Source organism: Pseudophryne corroboree, chromosome 1 (genome assembly GCF_028390025.1).
Source record: "Pseudophryne corroboree isolate aPseCor3 chromosome 1, aPseCor3.hap2, whole genome shotgun sequence".
Lineage (NCBI taxonomy): Eukaryota > Metazoa > Chordata > Amphibia > Anura > Myobatrachidae > Pseudophryne > Pseudophryne corroboree.
This window is the reverse complement of record NC_086444.1, coordinates 232289409-232303286: the sequence shown is the minus strand read 5'-3', so window position 1 is coordinate 232303286 and position 13878 is coordinate 232289409. Positions and strand designations below refer to the sequence as shown.

At 48.3% G+C, this 13878-nt stretch overlaps 1 protein-coding gene across 4 annotated transcripts in view; it reads right to left on the bottom strand.

The window, feature by feature from the left end:
* APC (APC regulator of WNT signaling pathway) overlaps positions 1-6121 on the bottom strand; it is a 360826-nt gene extending 354705 nt beyond the window's left edge. For 2 of the 4 annotated variants that reach the window (XR_010248728.1, XM_063964129.1), the window contains exon 1: positions 5904-6121. The gene's annotated coding sequence lies outside the window, so the exon portion shown is untranslated. The remainder of the gene's footprint in view (positions 1-5903) is intronic. The other 2 variants (XM_063964126.1, XM_063964128.1) reach the window with 1 other exon arrangement.
* Positions 6122-13878: the final 7757 nt, after the last annotated feature.

The window sequence follows — 13878 nt, the reverse complement described above, 5'->3', positions numbered from 1 at the left end:
CTATGTGGCTGAAAAGTCGAAGACGTGCCCCCACTGGGTCGGACTCCCTCAGCGGAGCCCCAGCGTCATGCAATGGATTTTGTAGAGGCCGGGGAGGACTTCTGCTCCTGGGAACTAGCTGTGGTTGGCAGCTTTTTTTCCTCTGCCCTTACCTCTGGCAAGAAAGGACGACCCTCGTACTCTTTTGTTTTTATTTGACCGAAAGGACTGCATTTGATAATGTGGCGCTTTCTTAGGCTGTGAGGAAATAATAGGCAAAAATTTTTATTTACCTGCCGTAGCTGTGGAGACCAGGTCCGAGAGACCTTCCCCAAACAATTCCTCACCCTTGTAAGGTAAAACCTCCCATATGCCTCTGAGTCGGCATCACCTGTCCATTGCCGGGTCCATAGGACTCGTCTAGCAGAAATCGACATGGCGTTGACTCTAGAACCCAGTAGGCCAATGTCTCTTTGAGCATCCCTCATATATAAGACAGCATCTTTAATATGACCCAGGGTCAATAAAATGGTATCCTTATTCAGGGTATCCATTTCCACCGGTAAGGTATCTGTCCACGCTGCTACAGCGCTACAAACCCAAGCCGACGCTATCGCCGGTCTGAGTAAGGTACCAGATTGTGTGTAAATGGACTTTAAGGTAGCCTCCTGCTTGCGATCAGCAGGATTCCTGAGGGTAGCCGTATCTTGGAATGGCAGTGCTACCTTTTTGGATAAGCGTGTCAACGCTTTGTACACCCTTGGGGAGGATTCCCACTGTATCCTTTCCTTAGCCGGGAAAGGATACGCCATAAGAATCCTTTTGGGAATCTGCAGTTTCTTGTCTGGAGATTCCCACACCTTTTCAAATAACTCGTTCAGCTCATGAGAAGGGGTAAAGGTTACCTCAGGTTTCTTTTCCTTATACATGTGTACCCTCGTGTCAGGGACAGGGGGTTCCCCTGTGATATGCAAAACATCCTTTATTGCAATAATCATATATTGAATACTTTTTGCCAATTTTGGCTGTAACTTTGCATCATCGTAGTTGACACTGGAGTCAGAATCCGTGTCGGTATTAGTGTCTACTATTTGGGATAGTGGGCACTTTTGAGACCCCAAGGGTCCCTGCGACATAGGGGCAGGCAGGGCCTGACTCTCTGCATAATTCCTGGACTCAGCTTTGTCCAACCTTTTGTGCAATAAATTCACATTAGCACTTAAAACATTCCACATATCCACCCAGTCAGGTGTCGGTGTTGCCGACGGAGACACCACATTCATTTGCTCCACCTCCTCGCTAGGAAAGCCTACCTCAGACATGCCGACACATGCGTACCAACACACCACACACTCAGGGAAACCTCTTATCGGAGGACAGTTCCCCCACAAGGCCCTTTGGAGAGACAGAGAGAGAGTATGCCAGCACACACCCAGCGCTAATGACCCAGGAAAAAACACACTATATGTTTACCCAGGTAGCGCTGTAATTATCTATTTGCGCCAAATTATGTGCCCCCCCCCCTTTCTTAAACCCCTCTTTCACCGTGGTAAGCAGGGGAGAGTCCGGGGAGCTTCCTCTCAGTGGTGTGCTGTGGAGAAAATGGCGCTGGCGAGTGCTGAGGAACAAGCTACGCCCCCTCAGCGGCGGGCTTCGGTCCCGCTGAAATATTCAAAAACTGGCGGGGGATCTCTTTTATATACAGTGCCCAGCCTGTATATATGCTTATTGCTGCCCAGGGCGCCCCCCCCTGCGCCCTGCACCCTTACAGTGACTGCCGTGTGTGTGTGTTGAGTGGGAGCAATGGCGCACAGCATTACCGCTGTGCGTTACCTCAGTGAAGATCTGAAGTCTTCTGCCACCTCTGAAGTCTTCTTTCTTCACATACTCACCCGGCTTCTATCTTCTGGCTCTGCGAGGAGGACGGCGGCGTGACTCTGAGACGAACTGCGGGGTGAGACCTGCGTTCCGTTCCCTCTGGAGCTAATGGTGTCCAGTAGCCTAAGAAACAGAGCCTGACATTAAAGTAGGTCTGTTTCTCTCTCCTCAGTCCCTCACTGCAGGGAGTCTGTTGCCAGCAGGCTCCCTGAAAATAAAAAACCTAACAAAATACTTTCTTTTCAGGAAACTCAGGAGAGCTCCCTGTAATGCACCCAGTCTCCTCTGGGCACAGTAATAAACTGAAGTCTGGAGGAGAGGCATGGAGGGAGGAGCCAGTGCACACCAATACCTAAAGTTCTTTCTTAGTGCCCATGTCTCCTGCGGAGCCCGTCTATCCCCATGGTCCTTACGGAGTCCCCAGCATCCTCTAGGACGTAAGAGAAATAATTTATCAGGGTTTAACCAAGCCTCCCTGGCCAGGGAGTTAAACTCTTGACACAGGAAAGGTAGCTGAACTCTTGGGTCTAACATTAAAGTATAACTCTTCATCTGGTTCTGCCTCCTGACGGTATGTGGAGGAACTCTCTTACAGCAAAAATGAGAGCCTCCACCCCAGGGAACAGAGAGCTGTCCTTGTCCACATCATCGTCATCCACGTCTGACTGATCAGAATCAGAATGGAGAACCTGTGGCAGTGAGAGCTTATGTGAAGCCACTAGAGAGGGCTGAGAAGCCTTCTTGGTATCTGCTGCTTTAACCACACAATCAATTGACTGTTTTAACACCTGTTTCTCTCTTTAGCTGCAGCTAATTCTGAATCATGCTTTTAAAGCTATCCAACCAGTCAGGTGCTTGTGAACTGTGTCCCTGTGGATATCAGGAACATTGCTCACACAAGTGACCCCGCAGAAGATGGAGTAGAGTTACAAGCAGCACACATAACCATGTCCACAGACATCCTTCACAACAGTAATACAGCGCAGCCCACTGACCCAACACCTCCACACATACCCTAGAGAGCCCCTGAAGTGACACTGAGGATCGGAGACCAACACACAGAACACTGCAGCACAATGTGTTAAAGTATGTGTATTACCTGATAACAGTGCAGCGGCGCTACCGCTGGCGTGCTCCCCCCTGGTACCAGTTGTACAGTCTGTGACAGCATGGGTCCTGGAGGAGCAGCGTGCATGCAGCCTGTCAGATCCGCAGAAGCAGGAAATGGCACCTTCCTGCCGCTGGTCCCGCTCCGGGAAGCCCCGCCCCTTGTAATGGCAAGCAGCACCTACAGTTTATACTGGCCACGTTTAACAAGAAACACAAAGTAGATGCATCTCTAACAGTACACACAAAGCCTTGAGACAGTGAGCACTGTGGGGCAATAGCCCAGAACGAGTTCGTCCACGGCGGGCACTGCAGCTCCGGGACCATAACCGCCGCGTGACCTGCCGCCAAACTGCACCGGGGACCCGCTAACCACTGACCGCACCTGGGTCTTCGGTATCTGTTAGAGGGTGCCGGCTAGCTCCTGTCGTGGGCACACATACTAACGATGTGTGATCAGTACCTCAGGAGCTCAGTGTCCGGTCAGCTGGGGTTATGAACCATTAACCCTCAGGAGGTTGGTTCAGTCCCCCCTGTAAGTCCCATGAAGCAGGTAGTCTGTTTGCCAAGCAGAGCTACCTGAAAATAAGAAACTAAATTCAATTTAAAGAAAAATCTCTGGAGCTCCAGATAAGTGCACCCGTCTCCTTAGGCACATTTTTCTAAACTGAGTCTGGTAAGAGGGGCATAGAGGGGAGGAGCCAGCACACACATACACACACTAAAAGTTGTAAAGTGCCAGGCTCCAGTGGACCCGATCTATACCCCATGGTACTAAAGTACAAGACCCCAGTATCCACTAGGACGTAAGAGAAATAAAGTAGCCAGTATTTACCCTGCACAGAAACAAAATAACCCACCCAAATCTAACTCTCTCTGCAAATGTTATTTTCTGCCACACCTGCAGTGCACATGGTTTTTCCCAACTGCTAACAAATTTGCTGCTGCGATCAACTCTGAATTACCCCCTATATCCACCTCCTCTCTCTTACAAGCCCTTCACTGGCTCACCTTCCCTCTAAGAATCCATTCAAGCTTCACACACTAGCAAAGTCATCTCCAATTTACATCTCTGACCTTATATTCATTTACACTCCCACCTCTACTGCCTACTGATTACTTCCTCCCACTCTTACCTCCAAGATTTTTCATGTGCTGCTCCTTATCTCTGGAATTCTCTAAAGGGGGGTACTCACGGAGCGATATTCCAAGCAATCTGACTAGATTGCTTAGAATATCAGCATGATCGCTCCGTGTGTAGCCCCCTCAGCGATAGCGATGCACGGCCCCGCACATCGCTAGATCGGCCTGCAGGGAGACCAATCTAGCGGGTCGCTCACTTCACCCGCTGGGTGAAGTGAGCGGCCCCCCGTATCCCCCCGCACGCTCAGCACAGATCGCGCTGTGCTGAGCGGCGGGAGAGATGTGTGCTGAGCGGTTCGCTCAGCACACATCTCTTCCTGAATCGGCCCGTCTATATGGGCCTTAACTCTCCCTATCAGACTCTCCACAAAACTTTAAACGGGCTCTCAAGAACCAGCTAATTCTCATCGTAACCCTCTGTTCTACTCTCACTGTCTACACCGTATGTGTCACCTGCCTGTCTGCCCCTCCCCTGTAGAATGTAAGCTCTCATGAGCAGGGCCCTCTACCCTCATGTACTTTAACTTCTCTTACTTAAACCATGTTCTACTCCATACACCCTTCGAAGGCACCAAAAGCCTTGGTTTTCTGCCACCCTCATTTATTTTAGTGTGGTCTGCTGATGCAGATATGTTTATATACCCTGTACTTGTTCTACATTGTTTTGAACTGTAACTCACTGTTTTCTTGTTTTGCTTGTCTATGTACTCTGTAACTGGGTGCTGCAGATCCCCTATTGCGCTATATAAAGGATAACAGTAATAATACATGCATACTGGTGTTAACACCACTATGCATGTGATCAGTGGCAGAATCCATGGCAACCAAAATTAGATGCTTGATACATACCACCCATAGTGAGGTGACTTAAGAAAACCTATATGATTTACAGATAAGTTGAACTTATAGCTGTGAATCTGATGCGTTAAAGTCATATGCATCACCTATGACCTTCTACCTTGACATGGGTTATTTAAATTATGTTGGCAAATAGTGGGTGAAGACCCTTTAATTGTATAAACACACACATAAAACAGCAGCAAAAATATTAACAGTAACACAATCCTGTATTTAAAAATAAAGTCTTTCTGACACTTTGATAAGTAATCACGGCTGCTGTTCCATACTCTTTACTCTTCTGTCCACTTAGTGGGGACTACAGCTCAATGTATTCCAGCATTTGGTGGATTTGCAAATAATTCAAGTCCATGTAGGTTCCTTGATACACCTTCATCTATTTCTCACAACTTAGTGTCTTTCTTGCTGCTGAACCTAGCACCACCAGATGGTCCTCCCCTACGCCACTGGACGTGTGTGTGTTCAATGTAGGAGGCTGTGGGTCAGTGAGACACCAGCAGCTATAGGGAGGAAGAGGCAGCTCACCAGAACAGGTAACAGCTGCGGCCAAAGACTGGGATGGGTCTGATGGAAAACGGTTTAAAATAGCAGCAGCCACATAGGCAGGTAAGTGTCCTGGATGCAGCTGTCACTAGCAAAATATATTTCCTGGCAGTCAGGGGTCAATATCTCTCATCATGCACTGTGCACTATATGGCCCAGCATGCCTTCCCTGTACTACAGTGCAGGACTTATGGGCTGTTGTAGAGACCTTGGTTGGAGAGATGGGGAAGGGAAAGAGAGACAGATAGGGGGAGGATAGAAGAGAGAGAGATAGAAAGAGAGAGTAAGGTGGGGGAAGAGACAGCAAAAACAAACTCCAGCGGGTCAAAAATGCTATCTATCCATACACATTACTGGCTATATAACAGATCAGACTGGCTCCAAAACAAACTTACCTGTCCACCATGCCCAGTGTCAGCGGAGTCCGGAGGATGTCTCCGGCGTCCATAGAGATTGCCTACATCCCAGACTACTTAGCGGGGAATACATCACTTCCGCCAATCGGAACCAAAGGTACAGGGACAATTAACCGGAGTACAGCACTCAGGTTCCGTTGTGCAGGAAGTGAGGTACAGCATGATGAGACGTACCAAAACGGTAGCGTCTATGATGCCTTCGCCGGAAGGACCTAGTGTACGTCAGCCAATGGACGGGGGCAATGGGCGGTTTTGTGGGCGGAGTAACCGTACAAAAACTTAAACAAACACAGTGCCCAGCAAATAAAAGTACAATGGGGGTAATTCCAAGTTGGTCGCAGCAGGAAATTTTTTAGCAGTTGGGCAAAACCGTGTGCACTGCAGGGGAGGCAGATATAACATGTGCAGAGAGAGAGAGATTTGGGTGTGGTGAGTTCAATCTGCAATCTAAATTGCAGTGTAAAAATAAAGCAGCCAGTATTTACCCTGCACAGAAACAAAATAACCCACCCAAATCTAACTCTCTCTGCAAATGTTATATCTGCCCCCCCTGCAGTGCACATGGTTTTGCCCAACTGCTAAAAAATTTCCTGCTGCGATCAACTTGGAATTACCCCCAATATACGTAGCGCACATAGCAAATAATACTACTTACTATACATCATAAGAACAGTTAATAAAATAATATATACATATAATAACTGCATGTAAAGGTTGCTAAGCAACCACCATAACTACTGAATTCCTCTAGATACGTTATGTTGTAAGTCCCAGTTGAACTAAATGATATATCCAGTGACCTAGTTCAGAAAAATATAGCAATATATAGGTGGTGTTCAAATGATATATATCACACCCAGTCTCCTTTCTAAAGTGATCCTCGTTATCGCACCCTTTGTAATCAGGTTTAATCATACTTACCTACCCTCCCTCATTCTGCAGGAGACTCCCTGAAATAGAATCAAACTCCCTGAATAGTCCCGCAATCTCCCTGATTGCACATTAACCCCATTATGCAGTTGTTAAATTCTTGGGGGGGGGAAATAATCACGGATACATACATTCAAATGGGAACTTAAGTGCCATTTCCCTGCATTGGCTATAAGGCACAATGATCCCTACGGCTACATGTATTTTCAATAAAGTTTCTCGTGGCCACTTACAGTATATGGAACCTCTTGTAAAGTATAATACACAAACAAATTCTGCAAAATATAAGTGTATTTCTCTAACGTCCTAGTGAATGCTGGGGACTCCGTAAGGGCTCCGCAAGAGACATGGGCACTTTAAGAAAGAATTTATATTCTGGTGTGCTCTGGCTCCTCCCTCTATGTCCCTCCTCCAGACCTCAGTTTGAATCTGTGCCCGTACGAGCTGGGTGCTGTTCAGTGAGCTCTCCTGAGCTTGCTGTAAGAAAGTATTTTGTTAGGTTTTTTATTTTCAGGGAGCTCTGCTGGCAACAGACTCCCTGCATCGTGGGACAGAGGGGAGAGAAGCAGCCCTACTCTCTGAAGATAGGTCCTGCTTCTTAGGCTACTAGACACCATTAGCTCCAGAGGGATCGTACACAGGATCTCACCCTCGTCGTCCGATCCCAGAGCCGCGCCGCCGTCCCCCTCGCAGAGCCGGAAGACAGAAGCCGGGTGAGCATAAGGCACGACCTCCACCCGGGAGAGTGGGGACTTCATCAAGAAGTCTTCACGCAGATTGCAAGTCGGTGGGAACTGCCACAGGTGGACATGATGGCATCCCGCCTCAACAAAAAGCTACAGAGGTATTGCGCCAGGTCAAGAGACCCTCAGGCGATAGCTGTGGACGCACTGGTGACACCGTGTCACAACTGAGGGCCTGAGCTGACGGGAGGCAGCCTCAGTTGTAGGGGCTGAGATGTACCGGAACCTGGGAGGTTGTATCAGACCCCTGGACATGTAAGTAACATGAACAATAACTGCCCGAAGGCGTGACCACGACAACTTAGATAAAAGTCAATGATGTTTATTATGACAACTCCGCATCACAGCAGCAATAAAAGAAAACGCAAAAGTCAGCAAAGAATAAATACAGTTCCTGAGTACTACAGCATGGCAGGAGCCACAGGGCACTGGTAGTGTGAGATAGTTCTTATGATCTTCTAGATGGAAAGTCCTTACCAGGCCCGGCTGTAGCAATGGAGATAACCCAGGATTGTACCAGCTGGTGTTCCAGGAAGAGCTGGGTTGCTGAAGGTAAAACAGCTGCTGTGGATACTGGCTGGAACCAGACTGTTGTTAGCACGGAGTGGATACTGGCTGGAACCAGTTAAATAATAAATGAACTTTGGGAGCGATGAAATGTGAACTGAAATGTAGAACTTGAGAGCGGAGAAATAATAATTCCGGTGGAGAGTGGTAAAGTGTAGAAAGGACACCGGCCCTTTAAGGGAAGCTGTACTCTGCTGGAAGCTGAGGCTGGAAGCAGGTAGTGTTGTAGCTGGAAACAGATGAATCCACAATGGATTGGAGAGTCAGGCTACACCGCAGGTGGAATGCTGGTGCGGGTCTCTATGGTGGAAGTCTTGAGACAGGAGCTGGAACCTGGAAGACAATCATAGAAGAGAGACAAACAGGAACTAGGTTTGACAACCAAAGCACTGACGTCTTCCTTGCTCAGGTACAGCTTACTTATACCTGCAGCAAGGAAGGGGTTGGCTAGGCAATTATGCAAATCAACAACACAGACAGCAGATTGGTGGAAATGATCAGATGACAGAATCCAAGATGGCTGCGCCCATGCAGACACTTGGAGGGAAGTTTGGTTTGTAATCCATGTGGTCTGGGAAACAGTAATGGCGGCGCCGGCCACCGGAGACAGGAGACGCCAGGCTGATAGATGCACATTTAACCACGCGGGCACAGCGGAGGCCGCGGCTGATGAAAAGACCACTCTGCATGTGGAAACTCAGGAACAGCGGAATCCGGTCCTGGAACGCTGAGCCCGCCTTAGGAGGCATCTGAAGGGTAAGTAATGGCGTCCAGATACCCGGATCGTGACAGCACCCCCCCCTTTAGGAGTGGCCCCAGGACACTTCTTAGGCTTTAAAGGAAACTTTGCGTGGAAATTTCGGACCAAGGCAGGAGCATGGACGTCAGAGGCATTGGTCCAAGAGCGTTCTTCAGGACCATAGCCCTTCCAGTCAATGAGATACTGAAGTTGACCGTAACGGTGACGTGAGTCCAGGATCTTGGCCACTTCATACTCAACGCCTCGTTGAGTTTGGACTTTCGGAGTTGGTGGAAGTGAGGAATGAAACCGATTCAAGATTAGCGGTTTCAACAGGGAAACATGGAATGTCCTGGGTATTTTTAAGAAGGGAGGTAACTGGAGTCTGTAAGCAACAGGATTGATGACTTGATCAATTTTAAAAGGACCGATGTAGCGAGGTGCAAACTTCATACTGGGAACTCTTAACCTCAAATTCTTCGTGGATAACCATACCCGATCACCCACCTTGAGAGCAGGAACTGCTCGACGCTTCTTATCCGCAAACTTCTTGTACCTGAACGATGCCTTGAGCAGAGCTGATCGTACGCTCTTCCAGATATTGGCAAACTGATGCAAGGTGATATCCACTGCGGGAACAGAAGTTGCTGGAAGCGGTTGGAACTCAGGGACTTTAGGGTGGAATCCAAAGTTGGTGAAGAATGGTGTTGAGGAAGATGAAGAATGATACTGGTTGTTATGACAGAACTCGGCCCAGGGAAGTAATTGAACCCAGTCATCTTGAGAGGAGGACACATAGATGCGGAGGAAGGCCTCCAAGTCCTGATTCACCCTCTCAGTTTGACCATTGGTCTGAGGATGGTAAGCCGTGGAAAACTTTAACTTGACTTGGAGGACTTGACATAAACTTCGCCAGAATTTGGCTGTGAATTGAACTCCTCGATCTGAGATAATTTCTTCTGGAAGACCGTGGAGTCGGAAGATCTCTTGTATGAATACTTGAGCCAACTTGGAAGCTGACGGAAGACCGGTGAGAGGAATGAAGTGTGCCATCTTGGTGAACCGGTCAACTACCACCCAGATGGTATTGAACTTGTTGCACATGGGCAAATCTGTAATAAAATCCATCGACAAATGGGTCCATGGTCGACGGGGAACAGATAGTGGAACCAGTTGCCCCGCAGGCGACTGGCGGGATACTTTATGTTGAGCACACTTTGGGCAAGATGCAATAAACTCCAAAACGTCCTTTTTCAGAGTTGGCCACCAATAGGACCTAGAGATAAACTCCAGGGTTTTTTGGATACCTGTATGTCCGGCAAAACGGGAAGCATGGGCCCAATGCATGAGCTTCTTCCTTAGTGTCGGCTTCACAAAACTTTTCCCTGATGGGGGCGTAGAGTCCATCCCTACCGTGGAGAATGCCAACGGATTTATAATAGGATGCTTGTCTGAAGACTCTGACTCATTTTCTTGCTCCCATGAGCGGGAAAGGGCATCGGCCTTGCGATTCTGAGAGCCCGGACAGAACTGGAGTTTAAAGTCGAACCTGGAAAAGAAAAGTGCCCATCTGGCCTGACGAGGGTTGAGACATTGTGCGCCTTTTAGATATAGAAGGTTCTTGTGGTCTGTAAGGATGGTGATTGAATGAGAAGCTCCCTCCAACAGATATCTCCACTCCTCTAGAGCGAGCTTGATGGCTAGCAACTCCTGGTCGCCAATGGCATAGTTGCGCTCCGCTGGGGAGAACTTCCGTGAGAAGAAACTGCAAGGATGTAAATGACCATCTTTAGCCCTCTGAGATAACACCGCTCCTACTCCAACGGAGGAGGCATCCACCTCTAAGATGAAAGGAGAGTCGATGTCAGGCTGTTTCAGGACAGGTGCAGAGATGAACCTCTGTTTTAAAAGATGAAAAGCTTGCATGGCTTCTTCAGACCACTTGGACGGGTTAGCACCCTTCTTGGTGAAAGCAGTAATAGGCGCCACAATGGTGGAAAAGTCTCGTATAAACTTTCGGTAATAATTGGCGAACCCTAAGAACCTCTGGACCCCTTTGAGGGTTAAGGGTACCGGCCAATTCTGGATTGCTTGTAGTTTCTCAGGATCCATCTCTAGTCCGGAACCGGACACAATGTACCCTAGAAACGGAATGGACTTGACTTCAAAGACGCATTTCTCTAATTTGCAGTAGAGATGATTGACACGGAGACGGGACAGAACCTCCTTTACCCAGAAACGATGTTCCTCTAAATCGTTGGCAAAAATGAGGATATCATCTAGATAGACCACGACATGACGGTATAGAATGTCTCTGAAGATCTCATTGACGAAATGCTGGAAGACAGCTGGAGCATTGCTCAATCCGAAGGGCATGACGAGGTACTCATAATGTCCGTCACGGGTGTTAAATGCGGTCTTCCACTCGTCACCCTCACGGATCCGGATGAGATTGTATGCACCTCTCAGGTCCAGCTTTGTAAAGATGGTAGCTCCGCTAACTCTGTCAAAGAGCTCAGTAATCAGGGGTAAAGGATAGCGGTTCTTGATGGTAATGTCGTTCAAACCTCTGTAGTCGATGCACGGCCGCAGACCACCATCTTTCTTCTTTACAAAAAAGAAGCCTGCGCCGGCTGGAGAAGAAGAAGGTCGAATGAACCCCTTTGCTAGGTTCTCTTTAATGTATTCCTCCATAGAATGTGTCTCGGGGAGAGACAACGGATAAGTTCGGCCTCGAGGTGGAACCTTCCCTGGAACGAGATCAATCGGGCAGTCCCATTCTCTATGAGGAGGAAGGATATCAGCAGAAGCTTTACTGAACACATCCGTGAAATCTTGATATGGAGGAGGTGGAACATCAGACGACCTGGGGGAGGAAGAACAGACAGGCAACACTTTAAACAAACATGTCTTAGTACAGGAGGAACCCCATGCCAGGATTTGCGTAGTCGTCCAATCAATTGTAGGATTGTGAAGACGGAGCCATGGAAGGCCCAGGACCACAGGATGTGTGGCTCTTGGAATCACTAAAAATGAAATAAGTTCGGAATGAAGAACTCCCACTCTCAGACGAACTGGTAGAGTCCTTAGAGAAATAACTGTATCAAAAATTTTACTGCCATCCACAGCAGTTAAGGAAAAGGACGAAGGAAGTCTCTCGGTGGGTAGGGACCACCGTTTAACATAGGCTTCAGTAATAAAGTTCCCAGCTGCTCCGGAATCCAGGAGGGCAATGACGTTCTGATAACGTTGAGCAACTTGAAGCGAGACTGGGAGGTTACAATCTTGAGGAGATGGAGAGGAGATCATTACTCCTAGCCGGCCCTCTCCTTGGCGAGCTAGGATTTGGAGTTTCCCGGACGTTTGGGACAGGCATTAATGGTGTGAGACGGAGCTGCACAATACAGACAGAGAAACTCGGAGAGACGTCTTCGGCGCTCAGCAGGAGTTAAACGGGAACGGCCAATTTGCATGGGTTCATCTGTAGTTGGTGACAGTTGGCGAGGAGGAGGAGTAGAAGATTTTGGAGCAGATGATCTTCCACGCTCAGTTGCTCTCTCTCTGAAACGTAAGTCAACTTTCGTACAAAGTGAGATTAGCTCATCTAACTTGGAGGGTAAGTCTCTGGTAGCTAACTCATCTTTAATACGCTCGGATAAACCATGCCAGAATGCAGCATACAGGGCCTCGTCGTTCCATGCCAGTTCGGATGCCAGGATCTGGAACTGTATAAGATATTGTCCTACAGTACGTGATTCCTGGCGTAAACGGAGAATCTCAGACGAAGCTGAAGTTACCCGGCCTGGCTCGTCGAAGATGCGCCTGAATGTTGACACAAATGCAGTGTAAGAAGATAGCAGGGTGTCGGACCTCTCCCATAACGGTGATGCCCAATCAAGGGCTGAGCCACTGAGAAGAGAAATAATGTAGGCAATTTTTGTACGGTCACTGGGAAAATTGCCAGGTTGTAGCTCAAACTGAATCTCACACTGGTTGAGAAATCCCCTGCAGAATCTTGGAGATCCGTCAAATTTTGCTGGCGTTGGAAGATGAAGACGTGGAGCGGAAATGGGTAAGGTGGGTGGGGTTATAGCTGGAGTCACTGTGGTTGACGCACCAGACGCGCCTGATCCACGGAGAGTTGTCTGAATCCCATCCAGCCGAGTAGAGAGATCCTGGAGACAGCGGATGATGTGGCCCTGTGCAGCCTCCTGATGTTCTAGTCGGGCTGCCAGTTCTTGCATCGGCCTGGCCGCTTGATCCTGGTCTCCGGCTGGATTCATTAGGTCAGTGCTTACTGTCACAACTGAGGGCCTGAGCTGACGGGAGGCAGCCTCAGTTGTAGGGGCTGAGATGTACCGGAACCTGGGAGGTTGTATCAGACCCCTGGACATGTAAGTAACATGAACAATAACTGCCCGAAGGCGTGACCACGACAACTTAGATAAAAGTCAATGATGTTTATTATGACAACTCCGCATCACAGCAGCAATAAAAGAAAACGCAAAAGTCAGCAAAGAATAAATACAGTTCCTGAGTACTACAGCATGGCAGGAGCCACAGGGCACTGGTAGTGTGAGATAGTTCTTATGATCTTCTAGATGGAAAGTCCTTACCAGGCCCGGCTGTAGCAATGGAGATAACCCAGGATTGTACCAGCTGGTGTTCCAGGAAGAGCTGGGTTGCTGAAGGTAAAACAGCTGCTGTGGATACTGGCTGGAACCAGACTGTTGTTAGCACGGAGTGGATACTGGCTGGAACCAGTTAAATAATAAATGAACTTTGGGAGCGATGAAATGTGAACTGAAATGTAGAACTTGAGAGCGGAGAAATAATAATTCCGGTGGAGAGTGGTAAAGTGTAGAAAGGACACCGGCCGTTTAAGGGAAGCTGTACTCTGCTGGAAGCTGAGGCTGGAAGCAGGTAGTGTTGTAGCTGGAAACAGATGAATCCACAATGGATTGGAGAGTCAGGC